Genomic DNA, 27232 nt, shown 5'->3' with positions numbered 1-27232 from the left:
AAAACCGCAGTCAGACAAATTGTGCCCTACGTGTACCTATGACCTGGTACTTGGAGTTCAAACAGGCATCACTAAAATCACAGTGGATTCAGACTTGCTGTTATGTTTTGTTCTTCGTGTGGTGGAAACATGGCAACAATAGATAGAGTGGAATAAATGGCTCATAGGGCTAGTTTTTATCTCTAAGGTCATGTTGGGTAGCACAGAAAGCTTAAGAAATGTAGGGACAGCGAGGGCTAAGAAGCGAGGGAATGCAAGCTGGATCATTTTGATGGGAAAATGGTTGTAAATGGACGAGCAGGAGAGAAGCGCGGCTGTCTGGAAGAGTGAGCACAGAGGTTCTTGGTGGTATGGGGACCACGGATGTAGGAGACAAAGGGAAGAAAATACCACAGGATGAACACGGAAAGGATGTTTTTGCAGCTCCCGAGTGCGAAATCAATCCGCAAAAGCTCCACGGCTTCCCTTAACTCCAGTTATTGACTTGGCAGCCGGGGGGGAGCTGCTACCTCAGAGGTGGGCTCGGTCGCCCCGCAGACCCAAGCCGAAACGCGGCCGGGAGCCGCCACACCTGAGGCGACCAAACCCGGTCGGGGAGGGGACCCCGTCCGGCGGGGGCGCCGCAGCCCCGCTGCCTCCGGAGGGGGCGGGCGGCCGGGCAAGCCGGACCCCCTGTGCCGCCCGGGGCCGTTTCCCGAGCCGCTAGGTGTCGCCGGCGGCCGGGCCTCCCCCCCGGCCCCTCCTGCGCTCGGGCTGCCGGCGGGGCTGGCTCAGCGCGGGCGGGCGGAGGCGGCGGCAGCCCGCAGCGGAGAGGCGCAGCCCGGCTCGGCTCGGCTCGGCGCCGCGCAGCTCCCTGCCTGGCCCTGCCCTGCCCTGCCCGGCTCGGCTCGGCCGAGGCCGCCCGCTCCGCTCCGCTCCCGGCACCGCTCGGTGCCCGGCTCCCGAGCACGGCCCGCGGCCGCTCGGCGGCGGGGAGCCGCGGCGAGGCGACGGCGGCGGGGGCAGCAGCAGCAGCAGCAGCAGCAGCCATGTTGGAGCGGGGAATCCAGTGACTGGCCTCGGGGAGGCGGCGCGGCCGGCGGCGAACGGGGGGGAGGCGGGAGGGGGGCTCGGCTCCCGGCGGCGGCGGCGGCGGCGGAGTCCGGACACCGCTCCCGGGCGGAGCAGGGGAAGGAGAAAGGGGGCAGAGGAACCGGCCCCGGCCCCGCGGAGCCCCGGCGCTGCTGGTGAGTTGGGGCCGCGCATTGTCTGCCCTGCCCGGGCTGCCGGAGCGGCGCCTCGGCCTGCGTGTGCGCGGCGGGGACGGGGGCACCGCGGGGAGCGCGGGGAGCGCGGGGAGCGGGGACGGGAGCGGGCGGGGAGCGGGCACCGAGCCCCCGGCAGCGCCGAGCGGGTGCCCGGGGAGCCCCCGGGGCCGGGGAGGGCTGCGGGGGGGCTCCGCTGCTCTCCGGGGCCGTCCCGGAAAGCGAGGCCCGGGAGGGGGGGAGATGTGTGTGCGGTGAGCGTCCCCGCGTTTTAGTGTATTTCATTTCATTTTATTTTATTTTTCTGTAACCTTCGCTTCCCCGCCGCCCCCCTCCGCTCCAAGCCAGGCTGCTTGCTGCTGACAGCTCCCCGCCTCGCAGCCTCCGCACGGATGACACACTGGCGGCTCGCAGGGCTCCCCCCACACACACACAGACCCCAAATCACGCAGGTTTCTGTGCGGGGCACAGCACGCCCCGAAGTGACAGGATCCGCCAGCGTTTGCTGACCCTGAACTTCGGTGAACTCCTTTTCTCCCTCCCCTTCCTCTCGGAGAAATGTGATGGCATGAGGCCAGGAGGAGCAAAATGGTGCTTCCCTGGCCAGGGAGGTGGAAGGGGTTGCCATTAGGTGCTGGCCATGTCAAGGAAACTTGCGCCGCTCGCTGCTCCTGCTTGGGTCTTCGCAGAGGTGGGTCAGCCTTCAGAGAGGGCTGACCCCAGTCCCCTTTGTCTCGTTTCTGCGTCAGTTTCGGGAATTGACCAGAGTTGTGTTAAACTCCGGTCCTTCTGGGGTGCTGTTTCTAATGGTGGTTACTGGTACAGTGAGGGGGACGGGGCTGAGGTGTACCATGGCCCCAAACAACTGAATTTCAGAGGCCTCAGTTTCCTTTATTTTATTTAATTTCAGTAAGAAACTCTGGCGTCTGCTTCTTCTCCTTTTGTAATTTAGCAGATCGATAGCAACTTTCTTGTATCAATTATGGCATAGATAGGAGCAGAGGAAACCTAGTTCGGCATTATTCCATTCCCTCCCCTCCTTTTTAAATTACATTAATTGAACTGGAAAGTAGGTGTCCAAAGATTAAATCCTTGGAAGATATGGGACAGAAGAAAACTTCTATGAAATTCAGCTTTGTTTTCACGATATAACTGTGTAAAGGTGATGTAGGTGATCTGGTATTGTTTGTGCTTGAAGAAATGGCCATATTGCGTTGTTGTAGCAGTTCTGTGCGCTCACTACACGGCTCTTATTATTTATACCTGCGATTCAGTAAGCGAGGTGAGAAAGACCCGTTTTGAGTAATTAGCACAGAAGTAACAGATACGAAAACATGAAATCATGTTTGAAATGCATAGTGAAAAATTTCCTTAAAATTGTTTATACTTGAAAGACCAAACTAAATTTACTCCTCCAACACAGAGAAATCATTCTAATGTTAACTTGGCGTTGAGAAGGCCACTTACATTTGAAAGATGAAAGCATCCTTTTTTGATGGCGTTATTTGAATGCTGCTCTGACAATAAAGAGTCTGGCTTACAGAGCCTTTATTAAGGATAGCGCAGTGAAGTTCATCCCTTGGTTTTGCATGCTGTTTGGTGCAGCCTTGTGTTTACCCAGGTTGGAATTCTGCACAAATCAGTAGGTGGGGTCTGCCTGCAGCCCTGCTGAAGAGCTTGCAAATTGGAGCCTGTGTTGCCTGAGCAAATTACAGTTTGAGAGCACAGGGTCATTTGTTTTAAGCTCGACCAAGGATGTAGTGCATTAATTGATCTTCTCAATACATAAAACACCCTTAACGTGTAGCAAAATACTTAATATGTTGTTCCAAATACAATTAGGTTTAGAATAACTGAAAAACAGAGCAGGGCTGTGTTTTTTCCATGAATGGCTCTGGCTTCAATTTCTGCGTAACACTGCAGTGTAAAAAAAATAATATGAGATTGCTTATGACATGGATGTTAAGATATCCTGTATGCCTGTGTTATTGTTACAATGCAGGGCTGTTAATACTGCGCAGTGTTTTTTGGCTGGATTGTTAACGTATACATTCTTCTAATTTCTTAGATAACTACCTGCTGCTGGAAGAATAAAAAATATATCACTAGTCTTAATAAGTTCTGGTTCAGTACTGTATAGTTGAGTTAGCCAACCTAGAAAGTGCAATCAGGAAAGGCTTCATTGGCAACTGAACGCTGTCTGCATTAAAACTTTCCTGAAAATTGCTCCTGCCACATTCAGTGGAAGCAGTGGATAATTTACTCACTGATCAGCCTTTATTTATTAGCCAAGAAAACTAATCAGCTGTATCTTTAAAAGGCATATACTAGTTCTGTCATTACTGAGTCTGGTAGCCTGGTATAATCTGGTGTGATGTGAAAATGGACATCATGACTAAAAGTCAGGCTCAGTAATAATAAAGCTTTTCTAGTGTATATTCAGTGTTTGTAAACTTACTCAATGTTGCTTGTAATCCTTCAGTTACAGGTATCTTAAGTTCTTAGCTGTATGCTTTTTAATGCTTGCTTTGTTTTTTTACAGCAAGCTCTTTGTCTGTATCTAATGACTCAGCTGGACACCACTGTAATCAGTGACACTTCAGAATTTAATATAAATCACTACCCCACAACTTTAGCATGTAAAAATTCTTTTAAAATACCAAATGTTTACTCAACAATTCTATGATCTTCATTCCGTTTGTGCTGTCAAATGCTGTACTTCACATCTAAAGAACCAGCTGAAACACTATTGCTAGTGATCATTGCCTTTTTTTTTTGCAGTGTACCTAATTGTAGCAATGGCATCTTCATTTTGAGTGTAAGAACTGGAATTTTTTTGGTGCCAGTTCACATGCTGATACAGAGAGTATTTTACTGGGATGTTAGGGTTAAAAACATTTTATATTTAAATATTTTGATCACGAAGCAATATCTTTATGTTTTATTACAAAAAAAAACCCTTGAAATTTAAGACTGTGTTTTTATTTTATTTTTAATCTATGTACGAAGAGCTCTATATCCTGCTGTATGTAACTTTTGGGGCCTAGACACATTTTTCTCCATTAAGCAAGGAAGAACAGATACTGCTTTTTCCAGAAATACCGTGGAATGCTTGTTTAATCAAATGACTAGCTATAATTCTGTATCAAATACGAATCCACCCATGTGCGCTCTTAACTGACGTGGTGGATTGGTAATTCTCACTGGGTTGTTGGTTTCCTGGCCTCATTTTCATGGACATAGCAACTCCAGAGCTCAGCTGAGCTCGCGAACTTGAATATCGACCAACAGCGGTTTAAACCTCAAGCCTTTAACCACTGATGCTGATAATCACAAGGAAGAAACAAAACTGAAACCTGCTCTGTTTTTGCCAACTTAGAGCATAGGAACATGAAAAGAAAAACTTCTACTTCAGTTCTGTGATCCAGTTATATGGAAACTGGTGACTTTAAAGAGTGCCTCCGATAGGTTGCACCTGGCTAGCTTTTGATTCATCATATAATATCCTCTCTATATTAAAAAAAAATGCTGTGTTTCAGTGGAAGAACCAGTGAATGTTATTTTTGTAATTAAAAACGACAGTTTAGAATAACACTGAAGTGTAGGCTTAGGCTGTGACTATGAACAGAGTGAAGAAAGAATGTAGTCTTGAATAAGTGATTTCTTGTACAAGTTTTACAGTATTTTTGCATTTATATGTTTTTGGAAAGCATTAGCTGTTATTGAAGAAAGGCTGAAGTTAACACAGGAATACAGATTTATGTTTAGATCTTGGCCGCTTTGTGGAGTCGTGCAATTTGTGCTGCTACATGAAATTAGAAAGAGAGGTAGAAAGAGAGGTTAATTGGGTCATTTAATAGTTTCCATGGCAATGAAGAATTCTGATTTTATATTTGCTGTTGTATTTTCTGATCCATTGTGAAGTTCTCAGACAATAAAGCATTTACCACTTTCGTGGAGATTATTACACGCCAGGAATGACTGTATTATGAAATCCTTTAGACACACCAATATCTGAAATCATCATAACTCTCTGTTTCACTGGCATATTTGGGCTTTTGAGGTCTAGTGCCTGTTTTTAAAAGATTAGAAATTTCTTTCATTAGGGAACATCAGGTTCTCAGAGGGTGCGATGTACAAGCACAAGTGATAAAAAGAAAGAAAAATAATGTGAGTAGCATGGTCAAAAAAAATCAGAAAAAAGAAACTGTCAAATCACATTTTAATTTTTCATGTGATGGGGCAGAGTTAGACCTAATGAATTTAAGAAAAAGAAATAAGCCAACTTTATGAACATTTAAATAAATACATGCTACAAGGCCTCTGAATTTAAGGACAAATTTCGGGTTGCTCATTTCTCTAATGTCTTGAAAATACAGTGAGTTGAAAAACACAGTTTACTCCAAGGTTTTGACTGTGACACCACCACCACCCCTTTCTGTTTTATCTTCTCTGGAACGATTATTTGTGCATATATTATGATGAACAAGGCTGTGTTATTCTACCACAACAAAGAAAAACGTCTTTTCATTTATACTCCTGGCCACGGTTCTTGCCTGTCTTTGTATTTTAGGTTGGACTTGCTAAGTATCTCGTATAAGCAAATGTTACTATGTGCTCTCTAATCATATTTCATTTAATTATAGTCTATTCCTTATAATTGCACTCCTTTCTCTGCTGCTGTTTTCAAGGCATACTAGAGTTGCATGATGGTCTCTGATTCTTAACAGCTGTACTTTGTCAGCTTCACTAAGAACAGTTGCATGCTTTCAGTTTGTGTTAAAGCTGGCAAGATCATGGCTTTTTCTTTGCTCTGTGGATCAGGGCATTTTGCAGGCATGTGTCTCTTCTGATATTGTAGTGAACTTTTGTAGCACACATAGCCTACTTCCAGAAACGTCTCTTTCCAGGTGTTTTTGGCTTTCTACTCTCACAGTACTGATATTGGTATAACCTGATTTGTTTGCATTTTGTTCAGGTATCTGCAACGTGTCTTTATATAGCAATCATTAAATATCATAGTTAGTGAGGTCTGTAGTATCTGTACTAATCGTTATTCCCTAAAATTAAGATCTTTGAGAAATATGAATTGCCAAGAAAACCCATTGTCCTATTTGGGTAAAAAAGTTAGTTGTCTGCAGAAGTAAAGAAGCCAGCTGACTAAAACATAAAGAAGTTGAATTACGTGGATGTAACGATAAGGAAAGCCAAAGACTGTGATGAGGAAAAACCACGCTGTCTCGGGCTGTGAGAAAAAGGCAGGATGTGTTTTAAGAAGAAAATAAATTTTAGCAAGGCTGTTAGCTCATTAAAGTGCTAAAGAAAATGGTAGTGTTTGATGATACTCAGAAGTCGTCGATGATGATCATTAAGTACTGCTATATTCGGAAGTAAAACCAGATGATAGTCATGTATAATGCTTTGCAACACTTCCTTAAAATAGCTTGGGGGTGTTAAACAACAGCCCCTGAAGTTGTGTAGTAAGAATTGTAAAACGTCGATGGGGCGCTTTCGGCAGAATTGCTGCCCTTGATGTCTTTCAGCGTGTCTCAGAATGCTGGGAAATTCTGTAATTAGCCCAAATGAAGATTTCTTTCAGTGTTTTTTAACAGTTAGCAATAAGCATAATACTGGGTAGTGACAGAGAGGGAGGTTAAGTAGAGGAAAAGAATATTGTTGTTGAGCACAGATTTATGGAAGGCTGCTCTTGTGAGAATAACTTTCGAGTCTCCTGATAAGATTACAAACTGCATGTGCTGTAATGTTGTTGGTACCGCAGACAGGCTTCTGTAAAACCTTTTAGCTGGTTGTTTCGTGACATTTTGACTGGGGGACTACAACGACAGATGAAACGTCTGCATATGAAACGGTGTAAAACCTGGCTGATAATGGGAATCAAGTGGTTCGCTATAAATAGGGGCCGTTGCGTAACCGCGTGTGATGAGGGCTCAGCAGTGTCCAAGCAGGCTTCGGAGGGAGCTCGGTGCGCGCCGTCAGGCGTTTGCAGTAATGAAGTAAAAGAAAGTGAAAATTGCTGATGGTTTTTGGAGATCTCAGAGAAGGGGGGAAACAATGGGTACTGCAGAATGGGTCATTAGCGCAGGGGGGATGCTCGCAAAAATGGCCATTTCCTGGCTGTTTACTTGATGTGACATTCGTTTCAGGCTCTAAAAGATTGACTACAGTATGCTAACGATTAAAATAAATGAATGATATTTTATAATTATAACAATTCAAATGTAAGCAGTTATTAATATTAGCCTTTGGTTTTGGGATTAATTTTGTAAAGCTTCAGAGTAGTTTCTCATGCATAATACAGAACAGATAATAAGTTCTGATCTGCATTCAGTATGTGGGCTTTAGGAAAAGCTTTTATTTATTTTGTTAAGATACAGCGTTCATAAATAATGTACGAGAGGAAAAAAGTCAATTTTAAAATAATAAAATACGTTTCATTAGAATTCCACTGATTTTCTGTACATCCCAAAGCTGAATTTCTGAATGTAAAATTCATAAATATTCTGCATAGGCCAAAGAAGTTGTGGCCATATATGTTTAACTGCAGGAAACTAAAAGCCTTTTTCTAGGCTGCCCTTAGCTTATTGCAAGAACCACGTTCTCTGTTCTTTCTCTGTTCACGAAGATCTAGTTGTTATAAACATAAGTAGAGTGTTTAAATATGCAGGAGGGCTGTTGCTTTCTTAAGTACTACTCAGTCTTTGCCATAAATATCTTACTAAATTGTTTAAGTGTCTCCTTGCAAAAGTATCTCATAATTCACCTTATTTATATTTGCTCCAAAATCTAGGTATAAAGCTTAGGTCTTCCAGTATGATCATGGGAGACCATGCTTGGCCTTGTGCTGCCTGCAAGTACCTTCTGTTCTCCACTGAGGATTTAAACCAGCGTCAATTTGGCACACTTACTTCCACCCGTGGTTGTTCTCCCCTTGGCTGGCTGGCAGCTCTCGTCCCCAGCATCCTTTTACCAACAGGTATTTTTGTGACCATCTGAGGGCTGTGCTGGGGACCCAGTGGAGGTTAAAATAGGCATTGGGGTTCAACTTCAGTTTTGTTTTTACCTAGGTAATAGTCACTTTCTGCAGAATCAATGGGAGAACAACAGTCTGTGATTATTTAATTTTATAAATATCCTGAGCAGATGGGAGAGGAAACTTCCTATTGTACAGGGAGGAAAGGAGGTCCTCAACTGCTAAATATATCGAGCATATATTCTGTATAAAAGTCTTTTTAAAATGATGTGTAAAACAGCAGCTCGGATACTTATTTTGGTACTGAATAAGAAGGGACAGTGGTAAATAGTTACTGCTAATACGTATATATTATTAATTTGAAGTATGGGTACATCTTTGAGATGGGAGTTAGGAAGGGAAGTAGGATTTTTTTGTTTGAAGTTCGTGTTGCAGGAGAGAAATCTAAGGAAAATGAAGGTAATATTTTTTCTTGAAAGAAATATTTAAAAACTGAACTACATGAGCTGAAATTGAAACGTGAACCTTTTTTCCAAATGTCTGCATAGACAACAACAACAACAAAATTAATAACTGCAGTGGTCATCTTTTAAAGGGGCCCAGCAGGGTGTTTGCACAGGGCCTATGTCCTTTCTGAAGAACTGATCACCTCAGGGGACACAGGAAGAGGTCCTGGATTCACTGAAGCTGCGGTTTGGATTTAAACCACTGAATTTTACAGAGCGTTTGTGGAAATAATTTCCTGTATTTCTAATCTGTACAGTACTCTGATAAAGCATTTTTAGAGGCAATTGGAAAAGTTTAAGATACTCCATGGTATTTCATTACCTTTGTCAAGATGATTCTGTAGGTTATGGCAAAGAAGCAAAATATTTTAAAGCTTATGCTATTTACCTTCAGGATTAAACAAGATAAACAGCTTACAGTGTTCCCGTTTGCACAAGTCACAGTATTTTTAAACCTGCTGCCTGTAATACTGGGTTGTTTATCAGTAAATGCAGTTAACCTAAATGTTTTATTGTGCCTTGTTTCTGCTTCATCTGGATATAATTCTCAAAAGCAAAATGTTTGGTCTGTAAGCCAAGAAATAGCTTCTAAAATGTATTAAGGGAGAGGAAGGCCATTTAATATTATGTATACTCCTTTTTTTCTGGATAGTACAGGAAAAACAACGTAATATCATATAGTGATTAATTTGTTCAGTAGATACATGCTTTGCTTTTTGAGTTTTGCAATTTTAAAACATTAGGAACAATACCAAGTAGATTGTGAGTTCTGAAGTTACGGACTTGATACGCTTTACTTAGCAAGCTTAGTTTATGCACTTTAAAATGTGTTTGGTTTTAGTTTGTGTATAAAATGCAAAGTGATGTTAACAAAGTATTCGCAACCTGCTTCCTTTAAAATGGGATTTTGTTTTGGTATTCTTAACTAATAGGCGTTTTGGTTTCCTGCTATTTGTGAATATTTCTGTTAGTGGAAGAGGTGGAGGTTAGTTGATAGATTCAAGTCGTAAGTTGTTTGTCATTGTTATGTTATTTTGGGGGTAGATAGGTAGCCAGTGATGATTTGCATCTGTGGCTGTATCTCAGCAAAACACCTATATTACTTCTAATTATCTATTTCTAGGAGTGAGAAGATAAATCTTGGAAACTATTTTAGCAAATAGTTTTCTTTTAACAAATAGTTTCTTCTCATCTAAAATATGAACAGTGCCAGATTGGCTGATTTGGGTGTTTTGTTGTTGTTGTTTGTAAACTTCTATCTGTAAAGTACGGGGGGGAAGAGAAATAATTACATGACTGATGGCAAAGAAGAGGAGAAGGTAGCTGGGGAACCAAGAATTTTCTTACTGACAGTGGGAAACTGTTAGTTGACCCTGGAATTGATACAGAACTGTCTACTAAGTGCCTCAGGTGCCTAAAGATAAATAATGTACACCCCCTGCCACCCTTGCTGTTTATGAACTTGGATCTTTAATACATAAGCAAGAAAACTCAGTTTCTTTTTTTTTATTCTTCACATCTACTTGCATGTGCCTAGCACAAATTAATATTTCAGCAGTGTAATTAGTAGTGATAGTGTATTTTAATATCGAAATAGGTACCTGAATGATCTGTTTTCATTTTATGTCTCATGGCAGTTCCAGAAACCAAGGTTGCAGGGACAAGTAAAAATGATCTTTTTCTGTATTACGAGAGCCTGTTTCTTAAAATACATGCACTTCAAGGTAAAGTAAGCTTACTGAAGATTTCAGCATATTATTAAGCTTGTATCTGATGCTCAGTACTGACTGTTAATGACATTACAATGCATAAAGTCAGTTGTAGATGTGTCTCTTTCCATGATGAGATTGACACAGTTGCTCCTGGTAACTGAAAGTGTAGCTTATTTCAGAGGTTCTTTTGTTGGTTTTGCAGCATCATAGCTCTGTCTTACTTGTATTTGAGAATGATTTCCTTGAGTTTCATTATTTGTAAAGGTTTTTTTTCTGTTAATCTCTTTTTGTGTGTGTGTGTCTTAGATAAACTGTTGAAGATGTTATTTTAGTATACAACTGCAGCGGGTTTTGCGTAGTAATATTGGTCAGTTTTCATGGGAATTAGTGTCATCAGTAGCTAAAGAAGTATGTAGGGACAGATTGTGTCGAATTGTGTGTGCTTGAGGCTCCATTAAGATAATAATCCTCAAGGTATGAGTGTGAGGACATTTGGAAAATCAGCCTTAACAGTGTCTGGTGCAGACAGCTGTTAACAGAAGTAATTTCCCTACAGGCTTGGAAAATCTTATGTGTGGTAGATGTTGATAAAGACATAGACTTCTCTAAGAAACAAGTGGAGGAGAAGTAGAGGTGGTGCTTCTATAAAATACTGGCAAGCCAACGTTATGGTGACACGGTGGGACATTTCTCCTTGTCTGGGGTTAGTTGGTGTCTTGCTGCCAGCTTTCTTATACCTAGGTAAGTGGATCTGTCCTAGACTGCTTAACCCACATTGGTGCTTTACGTCGCAGCTGAAGTGACCGCACGGGTGAACACCAGGCAGGGCTAATACAGCATTAACACACTGCTTCGTGCTGGCTGCCTGCTGTAGGAAATACCCTCTCTGCACTGCGTTGGGTAACTGCAGACTGCGAAAACACGTCCTCGTCACTTAGGGAGTTTTTGTGTTTTTTAAAAAAAAAAAAAAGAAAGCTCTGATAAAGCACAGGAAGCAAAATTGTTGACGGAGAAAATTCCTTTTCGGTACAGTCACTCTTATGAGAAGAGCCACGCCTCAAAGGTGATATATTTAACTGTTAGTGGATCCCAGTGACAGAATTGTTTGCCTTGGATTCAGATGTTTAAAAGGGATATAGAAAATGACATGGCTTAATATTCCTCCAAAATGATTTGATACTTGCTATATTATTTGTGTTACGTTCAAATGTATAAATATGTCTTTTTATGACCGTAAAGGACTTGAGAAGAATGTGTCCTGTTTTGTTCAAAAGCAGGAGATGTTTCTGATGGTCCTTTCTTCTTTTCTAAGTCCTGGCACAGCTCCTCCCACAGCATGCACGAGTCTTGCTTTTTCTGCTAGGCAGCAAGTGTATTCCTGTTGGCTGTAGCTATCGCAGCTCTTAAAGCTTAGCGAGCCCTCTCGTTAAGCAGAAGTGAAGGGGAGCTGCACCCTGTTGTGGAGCACAGAGGTGAACTTGTGTTCCCTGCGAGGCTGGGCCGCACCGCCCGGCTCCTGAGCCCGGCCCCAGGGGCAGCGGAGGCCGAGGACGCGAGTGTGTCGCTGAGGCCGAGCCAGGGCTTAGCGCCTGGGCGTGCCGCTGCGCACCGGGGCTTAGCCAAGTGTGCTCTTGTGAAATGCTGGAGGTCTGGTGGGTCTGTTTTTGTTTCGGTTTGAGCCAGGGGAAGGTCTAGGGGTTGTGTCAGGGCTTTGCTTTCTGTGCCGTCAACGGTGTTTGGATGGAAAGAGTCGGACGCTCGTGTTTGTCCACTGAAACGCGGTGCTCGTGAATCTGCCCTTGGACCTCCGCACTGCAGGGCGGCTCTGAGAGATGCTGCCTGCAGTCTTGCTCATGATACAAGCTGGTTATGTGAGCTAGGGATAATTAAATCTTCCGAACTTCAGTAGGCCATAGGGGTGTATTCATTTTCATTAAATTCCTGTCATGAAACGCTGTAGATTGATTGACAATATCATAGAAAAGCTAGAGGTGATTACTGGACGGTGCTATAGGGTCACTGGTATTAGGATAAAGGAGGTTGAACTGAAGCTCAGAAGTGTTTCATCGTGTTGGAGCCATGCTGGTTTGTTCTGTGCCTGGCTCTGAAACAGCTCCTCTTCGGCCAGCACCCAGCACAGCTCTGTTCACTTCTGCACCTTCCTGCTCATGAATGGATTGCTGCCTTCAGAATCGTGCCATGAATGCCTCTTACTAATTCTTTGCTTTTACTACCTCATTTGTTTATATTAATTTTAAATGGATACTGACATTTCAGTATGCAATAATACAATATTTAGGGTTATTCATTTTTCTATAGTATAACATGTTTAATACGGGTTTTTATTTTTCATAGATAATATTTGCAACTGCTGTTGTATATACTTTTATAAGTATTGATGAAGTCTGGAGTCTTCATCTGAAAATTTTGTATTTTAAACTCAGTTTAAAATTGAATATACGTATTTCTCCCACCTTACATAAATTCCTGAAATGGCAAAGCAATATTTGAAAACAATAGAAAGTTGTCCTATAGAATGAAAGTGAAAATATAATCTATTGTATGTTTTGTTTGTTTTTCTGAATGTTATTTTAAAGGTGATCTGCACATTCACGTATATTGAGAGAAGGAGATTATAATTGCAATTTTGTGGCTGGGTGAAATTTGTATGTAGCAAATGAGATGCAAAGAAACGTGACCCCATTTGCCTCCTACATGCAAGACCATGTTCTGTAAGCAATATCTGCAGTTCCTTTTGTTGTGCCCTACATGATTAGTTAATGTACATTGGGCATGTTTTAAATGCATGTCTGGCATATCAGAATATGATACTGTGTAAATCATAAATACTTTATTCAGTATTTTCACTGCTCATTACACAGAATTTTCGTGCAGCACTTGAGAGGGTAAATGAATTCTCTGAAGACCTCAGTGCTGTCATCAGCAATACCTACTTGCTTATATTCTCGACTGTATGGGCTGTACACAGACCACTTTTTGAAATAATAGTCCTCTGTGTGCATAAAGAATATTTATGCCTTTGTCAAGCTAAAGTGTAATGTAATTACTAAATCAAGTAAAAATACTGTTCATTATTTTGATAGTGGAACAGCCTCTGAAATTTAAATGTCGTGTCTCAGACCAGTAGCATTAATAATTTAGTAGGGATAAAAGAGAGTGCTCCTTCTAAACAGTTTGTAATTATTCAAAGTTAATTGTTTAATTCAGTTTAAAGGGGGAAGTGAACATTTTCTTGGTATGCTAAATGGCGTGCTAAAATGAACCTGACCAGCCATGTAGCTGGTGATGTGCTCTTTGTCGGAACACTGCGCTGCAATAGAGTGACAAGCCTGGGACAGTTTAGGGCAGTTTAATGAGATAGCTGTGCCTTCAAGGTATTTTATGTATACAGTTAGATGAACAGCAGAGGTTTGAGTTAAAAGCAAAGGTAGAGGCTGCGTTACAGGAGGTGGCCGCATGTCTGGCGGGTGCCTGTGGGGGTCAGGCCCTTCCATCGTGGGTGTGCCAAGGCGAGCTGCTGCCACCATTGCTCCTGCTCTGGGGTCTCTTTTCTTTGTTGATGCTTTCTGCAGCAACAACAAAACTAGCTTGCAACCGCAAAGCTCAGAAAAGCATCTTAAATTGCTGCATTAATCCTCTTTGTAAGAGCAGTATTTGGTAAATGCCTGTGTTCCCATTCCTGTCTGTACTCTTACTACTGTGATCATTTGGTTGGTGGACTTGTGTATAAAACCTTAATGTTGGTGCCAAGATACCCATCTCTACAGAAGAGGTTAGGCCGAGTGTATTGTGAGCTACAGGGAAACGAATACTATTCATTTGTGGGGTGAATATTTTACCTAATTGTGCCATATCTCTTTTAAGGATAAAAAAATAAGTTGCAGTTCAAGAGTAAAAAAGCTTTGAGATGAATACCTATTTATGGTCTCCTCCAAAAGCCATGCTTACATGTACATAACTGGTAGCGGGCCTTTAATTTTTACCTACTTAAAAGAATAATCTACAGTTATTTCAAGAGAGGAAGAATTATTTTTTTATCATAAAGTCTTCAGAGTATAGTGCAAAATGTTCTACAAGAGATCTATTGTTATTTTATTCTTTTGAATTAGCTGATGAGTGAGCTTGACAATACCGTTGTCGACTGTTAAAAGACTGACGTGAAACGTCTGAAAAGTGTTTGGCGAGATGATAAAATAATGGAGAGACAACAAAAATTACAGGAATATTTAGCATTACCAGTTTGGTGGCTATGCCCAAGAAAAGCATTACAGAATACATGGTATACAAAAAAGTAAGAATTTCATTATTAAAGCTACATATGTAAAGAACACTAAGCCACAACAAACCTTGTAACTGTTGTTTGTTTAAGATGCTGTCTAATATTGTTTGTAAACTGCTAGAAAGTCACACTAATCCTAGTCTTTCTGCAGGCTGATTTTATTCTCCATGAAAAAAAAAAAAGAGAAATTTCCAACATAGCTTGTACAGCAATAAGAATGATATCCTTTTGTGTAGGACTGTTCCTTAACTGAATCTGAATGTCCATATAAAAGCTAGTACTGTTACGTGTTCTTGAGATATTTGTTTTGTATTCATAAAGATGTGACGTGAAACACAAACAAAGCTTTCCTTTGCTACATTGTAGAAAGGGTTCTTGAACTGCAGATGTGTGCATGGCATTATCCCCTGCCTTTCTGCAGATCCATGGAAAAACTCGATTGTAAGCCAACTCTGGTGGCACACGTCAGTGTCTTCATATAAAGTCAGGGTAGATTTGTGTGTGATCAGGACCAGGCTCTTCTGAAGCTGAACAAACGAGTAATTTTTTTCCTATTGCACTGTACATGAGTTTGAATAGAAAGGTACATTTTTTTTAAAAAGTAAACTGGAAATAGCTGTGCATAGCAGTGACACCACTTCCTTCAGCCTTGTCCTCATGCTGTTTTCCACGTGGTCATGAAGCTGGAGTAGAAAGACGGCCTCTTCGACGGCTCAGCTTCACTGTCCTGTGGGAGGGCTGCGGACAGGATGGTGAATGAATGGGGCTTTTCTCTCTGTGATAACTTAAAGTTTTTTAGAGAAGTTTGTGATCGGTTATCTCCTTCTCTTACTTCAGTTGTTTGCTGTGAAGAAATCTGCTGTATGTGCTCATGGACCTAAATGTTAATGTGTTGTTCACCAAAAACATATGTTCCAAAAAATTGCGTGTTGGCAATTTGGCCTCCCAGATAACCTGCACAGTGTGCGTAGTGTTTACATAATGACAAGGAGGTGGTTAAGTCTTTCAGTTGGCTTGGTGACTGAATTAGGTAATTCACAGAGGATACTCAACTGAAAGTAACAACGTTGGTGATAAGTCATTGGAACTGACTCATTAAAAGCCTAATTAATAGGAAGCCTTTATTACACGCTTACCCATCATTTCCTCCTTGTGTTTTACTAAACGTCAGTTAGGACAATACGTGATTAAAACGTTTTGAACGATTTCTCAAGTATCATAGCCAGTTGTGAAACACATGATGTCATTCCTCTGCGTTACAACAAAGCCAGGTGCTTTGTGAACTTGTTGGGCGGTCTTCAGCAAACACTTTCAGTAAGAGGTTTGTCTGGTGAACTGCAGTGGAAATGAATTTCCAGAAATAGTTTGTTGAGTAGAGGATAGAATAATTATTGCCTTCTGTTTGTTTTGATAGTACTGAAGAGACTTTGAGACTTACTCTTGTTTTCACGTTGCTGTGAAGACTGAACATACGAGGAGTTCAGCACGGTGGTTATAACTGGATGGGATTTTCCTATGCCTGAGAATGGGAAGTTAAGACTTTGTGCTAGCATGAAAGCCACTGTAGGTTATTTCCTTCCTCTTTTGTTTTATTTTGTTTTTTAAAAAAGTTCACTTTGCTCTGTGTTAGGGTGAGTAGAATATAACAATGTATATTGTGAAAAGATGATACAAAATATAGAGTATATTTAAAGTGTTGTGAAATCATCAGATTTGGCTTTAAAAGTGCACTTGGCTTCTGCGTGTATCACCAGCATTGGGATCCCGTGTTTATGTAACTTTATTTTTTATAAACAATCCAGTCTGATTTTTCTCCAAAAAAGCTTTGTTCTTTTTAACAAGAGCAACAAAAAAAATCGGCTAAATTTTAATACTTTATATCATATTACTGTGTTTTACGTGTACCTTTTAAAAGGTTAATTTTCTTTATATTGAAACCTTTAATCAACTAAAAGTCTCTTCTGCTTGGCTTTTTTACTCATCTCATGTTCTCATGCTTGAATGGTACGCAAGAGCAAACCTCTTCTGGAAAGAAACAGGATATGTCGTTTATGTAACTCTGTTATAATAGATTTGTGGAACATGCAGAAAGTATGTGTAGCAAGAATAGGCTTTAAAAGTGTTGGTCCCAGCATTTTTTCCTTTTGTAAATCATTTTAATGTTTAAAAATTTAGTAATGGCATATATTTGAACAACAAGTCAACATTAATTTTATTAATGTTATAAATAGTAAATTCCTTAATGGGATGATAATATTTTTACTGTGGATGCATGTGGAGCGTTGAAGAGTTTTGGAAGGTGCACGTGGGAAGGACAGCTCCCGTCAGTCCGTCTGGAGGACTTGGGGCTGAAACTGTAGGCGTGTCGGACATTCAGCATGTGATCTCTGCATTTTTCTTCTTCTGATGTCTAATTTGCGACAAGTAGTAAATTTCATGCTAATCTTCAAATCTTTCAAATTGAAAAATTAGAGCTTTTCTAGCAGGTTGTCAGGAAGCTGCATGCTTAATTACTTCAGCTGAGAAGTCAAGTTTGCAAATACAGACTTTTGTTCAGAGCCCCATTGAAGGGAGGTGCTCTTCAGGCATCACTTTATATACCAGGTGTGGTATAAATGTGTCGATGCACAGCAATACATGTTCTCTACATGAAACCAGCTTAAGATCTAGTAGGTAGGGAGGCAAGCAATCTACCTGTAGTTCTGTTCACATGTTCAGTTTTTTTTTTGTTTGTTTTGTTTTTTGTCTAGTGTCTAACACGTAGAGCTCTCTTAAGCTTTTTCCACATACAGACTGATTCTTGGGAAGGCACTAGATCCATTTGTACAGAATTTATGTTGATTGTGGGAAATATATGAGAGATTCTTGTTGAAGAGTTGATTAGGGTTCATGGACACATCTCATGGGGAGGTCGGGTACTGGGATAAGAGGTGTCTCCATGCTTGATTTATTTCAGATTTGCCTTGGTAATGTTTGAATGCATTTGCTTTTTTTGCTGTCAAAATGTCATTATTTGGATCTTTCCCAATGTTTTTATTCGACTGATAGGAAACAGAAGGGAAGGGACTAATTGGTATGAGTCTGGAAAACATGCTCTGAATACATGTACAAGCATTTGTGCATTCCTATCCAGATTTCCAGGGTGTGAGATATGTGACGATAGGAGCATCATTCTGGGAATGTAGTTAGAGCTCTTGAAGGGCCAAAATGTGTTGTCTTCCTTGTTGCTACCAAAGGAAAGTGCTGGTACTTCTCTCCTTGTTACAGATTCTCTTAAATTGTTGCTTTATAATGAAAAGCTTGTCTTGCTAGTTCATTAGTAATTGCTACCTCCTACTATCTCTTGTCAGCAGGGGGATAGGATTGCCTCCTACACCTAGGAAAAAAAAAAGAAAGATAGTGATAAAAGCTAAATTTAAAAGAAATTTGAGAAGAAATAGACCAGGTTAATCTTTAATTCTGCAGGACAGCAATTCTTTCTGTAGATTTTGAGTGGAAATAATGGTGGTGGTACCTTTGGGGGTCCAGACAGCACCAATGTTATTAGGCAGAGCATATTTCCACAGAGGTTGGGCTTGCTAACATGCGCTGACACTGCATATTTGATGACGACTTTTCTAAGTGGAAAGGTAACTGCAGTTCAGAAGCAGTTGCACCTGATACCCTGGTTGCCTCCCAGCAAGAGGGGAAGGCACTTCTAAAACTTAGTAAGAACATAAGCTGCAAAAGCTTGTGGATCTGTTTGTGCTTTGGCATATTGCTGGGACATTTTTCAGTTGGGACATTGCTGGAAAATTTTTCAAAACTCTGTGATGACTTTTTCATCATCTCAGATTGTGTCTGTGTTGCAGTCACAGCAGTAAAGATACTTCAGCAAGCTATAAAGTAGAGGTTTGCATACTGCTACCCACAGCAGCAGTTCCTTGGAATTAGTTGTGAAAAATGTTATAAAACTTTCTGTGAAGTCTTCCAGTCTCCTCCTTCCATTACTTGAAGTTTTTTTTTATTCCCTTCAGCTTGCAGGCATTTCCTTTTCACTTTTTCACGTTCCATTTAACTTCAGTGTTCAGTGGCTATGGTAAATATTTTTTCAACAACGTATCTCATATCTCAGTCTGTGATTGCAAGTGGACAGCAAATGTTTGTTCCCACCACCACCAATTTATTGCTTTAACTATAAAATATAATCTACATATACAGGGGAAAAAATAGTACATGCTGAAGATGGGGTGTTTGACTGGCATGATGCTTGTTGAGGCTTTGTGAGGCAATGGCTTATTTTGAAACCATGTGTTTTGTTGGATTGTAGTCACCTGTTACAGGTTTCAGGACTAATATGAACGTATTCTACTGTCATATTGAAATAAAGAATAAGAAAATGTTTTATGAGAAATGATACTCAATTCTCATAATGTTCCTTCTCTTCCATTGTTGTGTGTAGTGTTTTTTTTTCTTGTGGGGGTAGACAGCTTTTAACTTCCGTGTGTATTCAGGTAAGTATATGAGCTTAAGTGATCACGATGTGTTTGAATCATCAGTGAGACTTATGTTATAAAACAGGTTACGTGGCATTACTTATACTTTATTCCACTGAACTAGAAAATTGCTTGCAACCTCTTGACTTTAGACCAAGCCTTCTTTTTTTCAGCTCCTGGAAAGTCAAGTAGTTAATTTTCAATGATTCTCTTTTGCCTTGTTTTCTTTTCTTTAATAACTTGTTGGTTTTTTTTGCCTATTCCGTAGATACCAGGTGTTCACAAGCATGTGGACAGTTAGCATTAATTCACTTCTATATTGAGTTAGCATTAATTCACTTCTATATTGTCAGCCTGATGGCAATATTGAGATAAAAGAGATAAAAGTTTTTATGGAAAAAATAAATACTTATGAAAAAGAGAAGAAAAAAATAACACATTGTGATGTATGCAGAGTAGGAAGATGATTTGTTTAGATTCCTAATATTTTTAAGGTTAGATTTAACTAATACGTTTGTGTTGATTCACTAGTCTATACAATGGGTATGTATTGATTCATGGGGATAGAGTAACTATTTCAGTGGTTGATAAAGAAATTGATTCACTATTTCAGACTTGCCATTGATATGCAATCTACAAAGTTTAGTTGGAAAAGCCAAAGTGTAGGTGATCTTTATTTTTCAAAGGACTTGGTTGTGTACATCTTTGATTTGATCCCCATTCATTTCTTCAGCTTTTCATCAAGATAACTTACTTAATTCATGTTTGGGAACTTCAGAAGAATGATACAGGTTTTTGTGTATTTTCTGTGTTTCATGAAAAGAGTAGGGTTTCCTACGTAATTTGCTCAGCTTCTCTCAACTTTAAAAACAGAATAGGGTTTTGTTTTGACAATTTCTCATTGTAAACATGCAAAGCTGGGTATTTTCATTTCCGAGAAAAAAATGTAGCTGATGTTTGAACTAACTTTAGCCTATCTTAAAATTGGACGTTTTAAAAATGATTGCTAGATGAGGAAAGAAATTAGTTCTAAAAGTGTTTGTCAAGATGCCTGCCATTTATTCTCTAGGTTATTTCTGATGCTTTCAGTAGAAGCCTCAGTCACTAAGTGCCGTTTAGTTCTTTAGATATCAAAATTCTTCTTAGCGTTGCTTATTTGGCTGTATGCGCATCTTTCTTTACATGCAGAGAGATGACCTTGGGCAGAGCTGGGGAACTGATATTTCACATATCTAGTACAATTACGAGTCAACCATGACACACGAGGAAAAATAAACTGAAGAGCAAAAATGCATATGGAAGTACACTTATGTAAGGAGAATGTTGTAAAGCTATGCTGGCGTAGTGCTGTAAATTTTAAAGGCACTCATGTCTTATAAACACATGCAGTTAAGAAAACATTGTGGTCTTATCTTGAACACAAGACTTCTGATACTGTAGAGATCATGAACAGCTGAGAGATTAAATCCATTTTCAGCGCTCTTTCTTATTTTGCTTGAAAGGTTTAGGGTTTCTTTTTTTGTTGTTTGTTTAACTGCAGAGAGTCAGGTTCAACCTGCGTGTGGTTCACAAGAGCTTAATTTTTCAAGTGCTGCATTAGGGTTAAAAAAAAAAAAAAAAGATGAGCACACACACCGAGTCCCCTACCTTTAAGGCATAATCAGGATTCTGAAAGCTTTTCTGAGCAGTGTCCTTCATAATGGAATCTGGGTCTGAGCAGAAGAAACTGCAAAGTGTGTCTACATTCTTCCAGTGTTAGAATAGCAAGATGTTAACTTCTAAATGGGGTTTTCATATTTAATTATACGGTTATACGAGATAAAATAATTATGGATGAGATAGTGGGGAAGAAGAGGGAAAAAACAGATTGTAAACCCAAGTTCATGTGTTCTGGTTTGATGTCAGGCTTTTAGTTGAACTTAAAAACTTTCCTGAACATAATCAGGAAAAAAATAGTATGTTTCTGTATTACCGACTTACTATGTTATACAACTCCTTGTTTAGTTTTGATGTTTAACATTCCTGAATATATTTCATGTTTCAACTCACTGTAAACTTCTTATCTGAGCATTTAATCCAAATTTGTCTACTTAAAATGATTCCAAGAGAGCATTGAAGATAGCTACGTACCTTTGTACAGAGCAGTCTTCCTCAAAGATGAGTGTATAGGTATATTGTTCGCATTATTTTTTTTCCAGAAGTGCTGTTTCGGGATTATGTACTTCTTAACAGTAGTCGTGGAAATACAATGAAGATAATTACATGCTTTTTCCATAGTCATGTTAATATTTATTATGTTTAAACGTGCCTATTTGGGGCACAGTGGTGAGACTAGCCACTTTCAAGGATGAAAGCATCAGGTAGCAGGCTAATATCAGTGTCTGTATTGCTTTTTTTTTTTTTTCTATTGGATTAGGTATCTGTTGTTTAGCCATACCTGCTCTTACGTACAGTCAAACTGTGCAAATATTTTAAGTAATATGTACATTCAGTAATATTACATTCATTCCTAAGTAGTATCTAAGCAGTCTTTTCTCTCTTGCTGTTCACTCAAGTTAAAATAGTTTAAAAAGAAAACAGTCTTGAGAAAAAGAACAGAAAAATCAGCACTGATCACCATACAGCCTTTAGCTGTATCTTATAGCGTTTTCAGGGTAAAGAATCTCTTTTGCTCCCAAGGAATCAGTTGTCATTGATGTTTAGGCATAAGGATTGTGTTATTGTACAGCTGTTAGTGTATTTCCCTTATTTTAAGGATTTAAAACATTTTGTTGCAGGTTAGTAATTTGTATTATTTGAAATTGTAATTACCACAGCCATATATGAATATGCATTGTGCCAACTCGGAATTATGTAAAATATCAAACCTTCCTGTCAAATTGGCTGAGTCATGTATTTTTCTCAACTTTTTCTTATTTTGTTGAAGCTATTTGAAATTGAAGAAACTCCTATGCAGAGTACAAGATAATTAGAAATAATAGCACACTTCGGTATTTTTACTTGAATAGTTTGATCTGCATGAATTTTAAATTGGCTGTCTAGTTTAAGGGGCTGAACACAGGTGGCAGAGTAATGGGTGGCTGGCGATCTGCTTCATATTTGAAAGGACTACCTTAATTTCACGTGCAAGGTAATAGAATTTTAAAAACACAGACCAGAGTAATTCATAAATTTTTTACTGCGGGCTGTTTAAAAACAGTAGAAGATTTGTATTTTTAAAAAAAGTTTTGGTCAGTGGAACTGAATTCATAGCTTAAAGTGGTTTGCTTTAGAATATAGTGGCTTTAGAATATACCTGATTTAATAAACAAAACAATATAGTAAAATTTTTTGCAACACGTAAATGTTATCTAGGCTAACATTTAGCTATACATAGCTTGCATGTATTTGCAAGGAGGACATTTGTGTACTGCTTTGTCTCTCCTGCGTAAGAGTTGTCATTTGTTTTTATGCTAGCATTCTCACATAAATCATGGCACGTCTTTTGCTCTTTCAGTAAAGAAATTGTTATTGATTTGCCTACGTGGGATGAGTGAAAATGAATTCAGTTAAAAAAAAAAAAAAGGAAAAATAACCTTTGAATATTACCTTATTTTCTGAATAAAACAAGATTTCTATTTGGATTTGGATGAATTGGAACAGAATTACAGAAGCAAGGTGTTTTAAACAATTTGTACAGGGAAGCCAGAGAGCTCTGCTGCTTTGCACTGTATGAATGTGTGGGATTTTGATCTAGTAATTAGGCAGCCCAATGCAGTCTTATGAAGGAGACCAAGTCCCTGTTACCGCTTTCCCTTTTTATTGATGAGAGAACTTGTTGCATGTAACTTACTCTAGTACTTTCTCCCTTTATTTTTCTTTTAAATACCTTGTGACTCTCTTCTTTTCTTTCTACCCTGTCATTTCATAGTTTGCAGTTGCAGTTCAGAGCTGAAGCATCCCTCTTCAGAGGCTGTAGTTGCTTTATCATGGAAACATTGATTTACTTTTAGCCTTAAAAATTCTTTTGTTGTAACCTTTTTCAACTCTATACTCCAAAGTGACTTCACTAACAAAAGGGAGCTTTTGTGTACTGCTCCTGACATGTAATTTGCAAAGTCTTTTTTTAAGTAGAGGCAGTATTGGTAGGATATTAGAAATGAAAATAGCTGATACTTTTACACTTTTTTTTTTTTCCCCCCTAGGGCTGCACAATGATAGAAGTGCATTTCTCTTCAGTGGCTCGTATGCTTTAGTGTAATTGAATACTGATAAGCTGAACAGACAGTTGAAGTAGCTTTTACATAAATTATAATGTGGACAGTGAAGTACAAGTTAGAAGTGTTAAACACTAGTCTTTGAAAAGGAGTTAGAGTTGTGGTCTTTATAACCTGTACAGTTTTCGTATGTTCACTTGGCTGCTTGCCCTTTCCATAGATGTCTGTATCAGATTTCTCCGTTATCAGTTTTCTTTTATCTTTGTTTGGTTTCAGTAACAGTAACCAAGATAATATATATTTTGACTTGTTCATTCTCTGGAAATTGAACTAAATTATTAAAATTTTAATAAATAGTTAAACAAGAATATATACTTATATTTATAAATTATGAAATAATCATTTAACAGCATCTCTTTATTGCAGCAAATTTAGTCTTGAATTCTTGGAAACTACGTATGCTTTCATTAAATTGAGTATGTTTTATGTCTTTTTTTGTGTGTGTAAAGCAATAGTGTATGTGCTTCTGAAATCTTAGTCAGACAGAAGGCACTTCATATGTACCACGTTGGCTGCCATCAACAACGTTCTCATACAACTCTTTTTCTCAATAACGTTAATGAATTCAGAAGGGAAGTCTTTCATAATCAGATAAAAATTTGTCTCTGTTTTCTTCCTGCATGTTCAATAGCTACATTTTTGACCCTGCGTCCAATAGTAGAGCTAGCTAAGTTGTGAAGAACACAGCTCTCCTAATTTATGGAATAATTCTCTAAACATCGATCGTCTTGCTATATTATGACATCTTTATAGTTCTCTGGTGGATTTTATTGCCCCATTTTAGATTCTCATAATTTAGCATCCTGAGCTCTTCATCTGCATTATGTTGGAACCTCTCCTCTCAAATAGGAATGCGTTCATAGAGGTGGAAAGTATAGTTGTTGGGACAGCCTCAAGAGTTAGCAGAACTGACTGTGGAAGTATCCTTAGAGCTGTTGGAATTGTTTCACTTTGTGTTTTGAGGGCAGCACAGAAAATAATGTAAGGGGATTCTGAAGTTCCAAAATAAGGAGTTCTTGAATGTAGTAAGAAGAAATTTAAAAGTCAACTGGTGAGTTCATTTATCTCACAGAAGGCAAGTTTATGCATGCCTGACCAAGTAAAGGAAGGAGGAGAGTGTCCTCCCACAGCCCTTCTCTCACAAGGAATCGTAGTCTGTGGTCACCACAGCTTCATAGTGAAAGAGCTGCTGAGGCAGCGAAGATCATATAGAGGAGCTAGGAAATCCCCAGATTATGTCAGAAATTATGTAAATGCCATCTTTGTGATACCCTGGTAAAAATCTCTCCAAAAAGCGTTTCCTGTGATCTCTGACAAACCTTGATCAGAGATAGACACTGGAGGGATGGTGTCATAACTTGATTGTTTTGTGCTTTTATAAATTACTAATGGGGAAGAGATGACTGTTCCTTTTGAAGACCTCCGCTTGGGTTCCCTTTTATTAAACAGAAATGTAGACTGATTTTAGTGAAAGTGAAACTGCAGGAGTACAGGCACTGCACGTGAAAACTATATTGCTCCATAGAAACTTCTCAGAGTATTTAATTTCAGGCTTAGGGATCCTAGGTATGAAAACAAAATGAACTGCAGTGGTAGGGATTCTTCTTGTTACTCTTCAACAGTTGCATACTTGGGTGATAAAACAGAATTTCTGGTACGTGCATCTTGCAGCCCAGAGACTCCAGACAGCAAATAGCGTTATGGAAACCAAGTTACTGCAAGAATGTCGTGGGGGAAGGAGGAAGGACTTGGACTGCTCTCTTGGTGTAGAGAAATATTGGTCCTACGTGTCCTTGAGCAACTTTGCAGGACTGTTTTGAGTTTTATATCATCTGGTGACATTATTATAATGGTTAGTGCACATTTTTTTGTCTCCCTTGGAGTTCTATAGCAATACTGCTTCAGCACTTCTCTGAAAAAATTGCTTTCAGGATAGATCTATATTAGATTGTGACATAAAATGTTACTGAAGTTATATTCTCTAGGGAGTGTTGAGTATCTCTCTGTATAGGCAGTAATTCAGGTTTACCTATTCATAAAACATTTTCTTTGTGAGACAAATCCTGCCGTTTCGCAGCATTATCCAGGTCACTGACAGCAGTAGCAACATCAGCCTCTGCAATGCGATTGAGATTGAGGATGCGAATTAGTTTGCTGCGGAAGGTATCATCCGTGGCAGGAGGAGACTGCCTAGGCGATAGATCCTAACAGCAGAAGAGTGATCATGACAGTAATTCAGAAGAAATAATTTTGAAGACAAACATAAAATTACACTTCCTCCTCCTGGCAGGAAAACAAAATAGAGCAAATCAGCCCGCCCAGCACAATAATGTGCTCATTAACAGTGCTATGTACGGGCTGTGTGACCCTTTTACTGCTTTCTTTTCATAATAAGGTACCCAGTTATCTTTACTCTGGCTTAAAGGATCCTAGAGAAATTCTGATTTCCTGTGTGTACATCTGCTTCTGTTGACAGATCAGTGTTGCTTGCCTAGAATTAGTCACAATTATTTTACCTGTATCAGTTCTGTGTAAAAATAAATAAATAAATAATAATAATAATAATCTGGAGTGTTATTGTCTTTATGTTTTTATTTGCTAATTATTCATGTATGGTTTAATATTATTGATTGACATTAATAGTTGCTACCCTCTGTTTCCCCGTATATTAATGCTGTCTCACTGACCTGTCATTTACTTATAGATTAGCCCACTGCCATTTTACTGCTTGCCATTTGTCTCCTGGTTCCTGAGTCTAGCTGAACTCTTGTCACTGCCAAGGGGGATGTGTTCATTAATCCTGGCCTTTGCTGAAGGCCCAGAAGACTTGCTGCCTTCAGGTAGAGAATTGCTTATACTGAGAGAAAGTAATGTAAAGTCTGAATAGTGTCCTTTGATGTGCTGTGCTATTTGCTCAGCCTGGGATGGGAGGGGCCTCTCAGCTGGTTAGCTAGAGTTGCCCAGATTGCTTATTTGTAATTGAGTTGTTTTGCTTAGTTCCGGAATTTGGGCATTCTTGTCTGGACAGTCTCAGTCACTTGGAGGCTGAGCAATATTTAAGACTGGGTGTAGAAGCCACACAAAGAGAAATTATGGGCACAGAGAGAGAAGAATAACACCCAGTGATAACAGAAAAATCCTCATTCTCCAAATCTGTTAGTCTCAGTGTAGGGTTCTTGTCTGTACGCCAACAGTGAAGTTGTGACAGCTCGATCTATGGCAGTTGCCTTATTTTGTATGTTTAAGTGAAGAGGTACAATTTTGTTTTATCTGCTTCTTGAAAGTACCTGTTGTGAGGTTTGGTAGGATGACTTTATTTGGGAGTGGGACGTCACTGCAGCAGAAGAAGCATGAAGAAGAATCTGCACATGGTCATTACATGGTGGGAACAGCCTGAGCTCTTCGAGGATGAAGGCGCTGGCGCTGAATGCTTGTTCTTATTTTCCCATGCCGGCTTTCCTTAACCATGTTTGAGGTTGTCCTTTATCTTACTCACAGGTTGCATTTACGCTGTCTCCCAGTTTTTGATAAGCAAGGCTAAATAGGGTAAAGGCAAAGCTCTGCAGACTTTCAAGCTGCTTTTCTAGTACACAGCAGCAATACCGCATTGCTGGACAGTCTGATGTTGCGTATGATGTACACTAGTGATCAGTGCTCTACTTCGAGGAAGGTATTAAGTTGATATAAGCAGTCCCATGCTTTTTCTCCTCTGCCTTGTACAATATATTGCCACCACCTTTCTGTTGTC

General features: G+C 39.7%; 1 protein-coding gene across 4 annotated transcripts in view; it reads left to right on the top strand.

Annotated features, from left to right (window-relative positions):
• The first annotated feature begins 742 nt into the window (after positions 1-742).
• The window catches only part of CDK17 (cyclin dependent kinase 17), a 94138-nt gene continuing 67648 nt past the window's right edge, over positions 743-27232 (top strand). For 2 of the 4 annotated variants that reach the window (XM_068668718.1, XM_068668702.1), the window contains exon 1: positions 744-1226. The gene's annotated coding sequence lies outside the window, so the exon portion shown is untranslated. Of the gene's footprint in view, positions 1227-27232 lie in introns of all 4 variants that reach the window. The other 2 variants (XM_068668703.1, XM_068668710.1) reach the window with 2 other exon arrangements.

This window comes from Anas acuta, chromosome 1, assembly GCF_963932015.1.
Source record: "Anas acuta chromosome 1, bAnaAcu1.1, whole genome shotgun sequence".
Classification (NCBI taxonomy): Eukaryota; Metazoa; Chordata; class Aves; order Anseriformes; family Anatidae; genus Anas; species Anas acuta.
Note: the sequence above shows the minus strand (reverse complement) of the source record. Positions and strands in the feature narration are given on the sequence as shown.